Consider the following 5,000-nt stretch of genomic DNA (forward strand, 5'->3'; position numbering starts at 1 on the left):
TTGGAAAATTGTCGTAGAGAGAGGGGAAGGCGTTTCTGAATACGGCCGCTACTGAGACTAGTATTTCTGTCTTGCTACAGTGAATGTGTGCACTCTCCTGTCTGCCTGTGCCATCTAATTCACCGGGACACTTCACACGCGCCTCTTCTCCCAGGTGGCTTAACCCACAGCAAGGTCACCACCATCTCATGACTGTCCCCATTCTCACTTGTGGCGAAACGATCCGTCATGTTTTATCGAAGTGTGGTGACTTTATTGATCCCACTCGAAGGTGAATAATTTGCTGTGAGGAACTTTATGAGGTGTTTGAGTGATTAGCGACAGACTCTCGTGCTTGGATGTGAAGATTGGAAGGTGACCCGCGTGAAAAGCCTTTATGTTTACTGTCGAAACCCTGTAACTCCTGTCTTCCCACACTGCACTTGGCCGTCACAGGTGTCTTTGATTCTGTCTTATTTTGCCCTCAAAATATCTCAAGTGAGGTGAAGTATTGGACACAAATATCTAGTAACACCAGAACACCAAATGAAATAAAACGTCAGAAGTTTAATATTCTTTTCACTCCAGCACATGATGGCAACGCGCGGCTCAAGACTTGACCTACGCACTGATTAATCTAATGAGCACGGTCATTCTTGTCTACCAAAACCACAACAAAAGAAGAGGGAGGGTGGGACCTGTCGGCCTCTCCAGGGACAGAAAATAAACAGACCAAAACATTTAGAAACAAATTTGTAAATTAAAAAGATTTTAAGCGATATATATATATATATATATATATATATATATATATATATATATATATATATATATATATATATATATATATATATATATATATATATATATATATATATATATATATATATATGTAATAAGTAGTGATTAATGTCACAGGCACGAAGTGTTTATCGCAAGCAACACAAGTGTGTGTCATCAAAGTGTGACAGCTATTCACGAAGGCTCCCTCACGGCACTGACGCAGAAACCTTTCACCGCTGAGCCTCGTGAAGGAGAGCAGGAATTCACTCTTCTTCAGACGAGAGCCACGGGCATTCCATTTGGTTGACAATTGTTTTAGTCTCTTTCCACATTGACTTAACGTGTTCTAAACTTGTATAATTTCTCTCTTATGAGCCAGTGTGTGCACTGGAGGTGCAGCAAAAGGCGTGGCTGTGCAGGATAGGCGCTCAGACTGACGGCTGTGTTCACACTGCAACAGTGTTATGTCATCCAGTTGGTGGAAATAATTTTCCATCAATTTTCGTCTTTCACAAAGCGGATCAGCGTTACCATTCTCCCTGCAATACTGAAACAAGTGTCGCGGACTGCTTCCATCTCAGCCTTCATCAACGAAGCTTGGGAGAAGAAAGCAACACAACCCTGAGGAACACTGCAGGCTTACTGAGTAATTCCTCACTCTCCCGCCTTCCTCCTGCACAACACTGACCACGCTCTACATCCAGCAGTGACGGCGATACTTTCCTGCATCATCAGGACCACCACCCACCATAAGACCATGAGAATGAAGGAGACCACAAAAGGCCACTTGGCCACCACTGGGCAACTGTACTCCAAATGAACAGCGTCCCCTTACCAACCTGCCTGTTACCACCTGTCTTCCTCATTCTAATCTCTTGAAAGTATCTAGCGTGCTGGCACTCACCTCAGGACTGTTAAGCCGACTCCACTCACCCACCACTATGTTCGTGAATCAGCTCACACCAATCTCTTTCCTAAATCTAAACATATCTATCTTACACCTTTTACATCTTCAAGTTCAATCCTCATTATGTACTGTACACACTATAGACTGTCATTTATATCGCCTTTGTCAGTTCTTGTTACCCGTCTAAATATTTCTATCACGTACACACACACTTGCATGATTTCTTGGTATTACTGCAGAGTTTCACCACAATCAGCTACGTGTTTTTTACCCACCTCAAGAGATAGAGCTCCTGATTACGAGTAATTTGAACCCCATATATACTAGGTGCAACCTTTTTGAATGGCGACACAGATTTTTTTTTAAATTTAAGCGTGTTTTGGTGTTTTGGTGATCAGCCTTGACAATAGCTTCCCGCATCAAACACTGCCGCACACTGATGCTGTCATGCGCTCGCGGCGACTCGGCGGGCTCCGTGACATACCATTGTCTGAGCATGCGCTTAATTGTTTACGCTGATTGGTTCTGTTCTTTGAAACTGAAGCGGCGGCCAATGAAAAAAAATAAAGCATAATTATTTCCACCAATCACGACGGCCCCTGAGGTTAGGTTTAGTTAGGTTAGGTTGGGTTAGGTTAGATTAGGTTTAGTTAGGTTAGGTTAGGTTAGGTTAGGTTTGGTTAGGTTAAGTTAAGTTAAGTTAGGTTAGGTTAGGTTAGGTTAGGTTTTTTTCTGGAGGAAACAAATTTTTTCTGGTAGATTTCGGCTTGTTTTTAATTAATTTACCAGTTGTTTTTTTTATGCAAATCATAATATGTTTCGGGGCTGTAAAAAAAAATTGGTTGATTTGCGCCAAAAACACGTGGTATTTTAATTAAAAGCAAGCCGAAATCTACCAGAAAAAATAGTTTCGTCTAGAAAGCGCAAGGTGGTGAAACTCTGTAGGTTTACCGATTTCTTATCATTCTCTGGGTGTGATTGCCTTTCTTCCCAAAAAATTGCACCTTGGAACATTAGTTCAAGAAAATTACTTGGTGGAATTTGCCTCCCGGGTCTTTTTTCTGGTTTGGTGAGGGACGGGGTTTTGATAAAAGGAAATAAATAAAAACACATTTTTCTTATGAGTTTCCAAGGATGAGCAGGTGTGATGCTTTACCTGGCCTGTTGAGCCTCAAGAGAGGTTGGTCACACTTATAAATCAAGAACACGCTTGGCGATCTGCGGCGCAGGTCTGTGCAGGACAACCTTCACCCTCTAACTACACAATGATACACTTATTACACTCTGACTCTGCCTCTCACTGGGGACAAACTGTGCCATACTCTATTTTGTTTCTTTGAAAATGTCAGTACACCATACGCACACTCCCAGCCAGGCACACTGTACCGCGCACCGCCACCACGCGCGGGTGTGTTCAGCCACGTACCTGCAAAGAAAACAATTTCAGACTCGGCAAACTATTATCGATTAATTGCCATACAATTGAAACGAATAACATTCCTACAAGGGAAAAAAAATATCACACAATGTATCTCTCCTTTCTTCCATGTTTTAATGAGAAAATAAATTTTGTGAGAAAACTGAAGATATCTCTGTTTTCATCAATATTTTACTAAGAAGAGAGAGAGAGAGAGAGAGAGAGAGAGAGAGAGAGAGAGAGAGAGAGAGAGAGAGAGAGAGAGAGAGAGAGAGAGTATTACCTAGTCGGTGGATGAAAAGGGAGAAAAATACAAGCAAAATTCGAACAAGAAAAAAAAGAATAATGAAAGGCAAAAGAACAAATTCCTTTTCCCGCCACTGAAAAATAAAAGAAAATGTGATTTATTTCAGGGGAAAATAAAGAAAACTCTCTCTCTCTCTCTCTCTCTCTCTCTCTCTCTCTCTCTCTCTCTCTCTGACAAAGCAATCGTGACACCAACAAAAAAAAAAATAAAGAAAGTGACGAGGAATAACTGAAAGAAATATGAGAAAAGAACAAAAACAAATAAAACAAAAGAAAAGATGAAGCAACAATAGAATGATGAATAGAATAATGAATAAAGGACGCTCAAGAAAATAAAGAGTAAAGAAAGGAGAGAGGAAAGCAGAGGAGAAAGAGGAAGAAGGGAAGAGCGAAATTGGAGAGAATTAATAACGAATGAAATAGTAACAAATATAAAAGAAAGGGGAGGAAAAGGAAAAAGGAGTAAAAGAAGGACAAGAGAGAGAGAGAGAGAGAGAGAGAGAGAGAGAGAGAGAGAGAGAGAGAGAGAGAGAGAGAGAGAGAGAGAGAGAGAGAGAGAGAGAGAGAGAGAGAGAGAGAAAAGAGAGAATTAAATATGGAGAGAAAATGGAAGAAAGGACAAGTAAAGAAAGAAGAAAAAGAAAGAAAGAAAGAAAGGAAAGAAAGAAGAAGAAAGAAGAAAAAAAGAAAAAAGAAAGAAAGAAAAGAAGGAAGAAAGGTAGGAAGCAAGAAAGAAAAGAAGAGAGAGACAGAAAAATAAAAAGAGAGAGAGAGAGAGAGAGAGAGAGAGAGAGAGAGAGAGAGAATATAAGAAGAATTCAATAGAGAAGAAAAATATAAGAATAAAAAAGAAGAGAAGAAAAGGAAAGAGAAAGATAAAGAGAGAAAAGAAAGAAAACAAAGAAGAAGAATACAAGAAAAGGACATAAAATTGAAAAAACAAAAAGAAGGCGAAGGAAGAGATAGAAAATAAATAAGAAGAAAGAAGGAATCATAAGGAAATAGAGAAAGAAAACCAGAAGAAGCGAAGGAAAAGAGATAGGAAAGGAGAAAAATAGAGATAAAAAAAAAGAAAGGAGAAAAACACAAGGAAACGGTAAAAAAAGACAAAAACAGAAGAGAAACGAATATAAAGAAAAGGAAGAAGATACAGAGAAGAAAAAAAAGGAAGAAAAAGAAAAGATGAGAAAAAGATAAAGAGAGAGAGAGAGAGAGAGAGAGAGAGAGAGAGAGAGAGAGAGAGAGAGAGAGAGAGAGAGAGAGAGAAGAGGTAAAACAGAAAGGAGGAGATAGAAAAGAAACGAAAGAGGGAGATAAGAAAACGAAGCAAAAGAAAGAAAATATAAGAAGAAAAAAGGTGAATAAAAGACACACAAAAGAAAAAAAGAATAGAAAGGAGAAAAAGAAATAGAAAAATAACAAAATAAAGAAGAGAGAAAAAACAACATAAATAATGACGAAAGAGGAACAGTAAGGAAGGAAAACAAAGAAAGAAGAGAGAGAGAGAGAGGAAGAGGAAATAGAAGGAATAAGAAAAGGGAATAGAAAAGAAAGAAAATACAAGAAAAAAAGCGAAAAACAGAAGGCAAATAAAAGAAAAGAAATAGA

At 38.8% G+C, this 5,000-nt stretch overlaps 1 protein-coding gene across 1 annotated transcript in view; it reads right to left on the bottom strand.

Annotated features, from left to right (window-relative positions):
- The window catches only part of LOC123505203, a 260,003-nt gene that overhangs the window by 23,773 nt on the left and 231,230 nt on the right, over positions 1 to 5,000 (bottom strand). The window lies entirely within an intron of this gene.

The sequence above is a fragment of the Portunus trituberculatus genome, chromosome 17 (genome assembly GCF_017591435.1).
Source record: "Portunus trituberculatus isolate SZX2019 chromosome 17, ASM1759143v1, whole genome shotgun sequence".
Classification (NCBI taxonomy): domain Eukaryota; kingdom Metazoa; phylum Arthropoda; class Malacostraca; order Decapoda; family Portunidae; genus Portunus; species Portunus trituberculatus.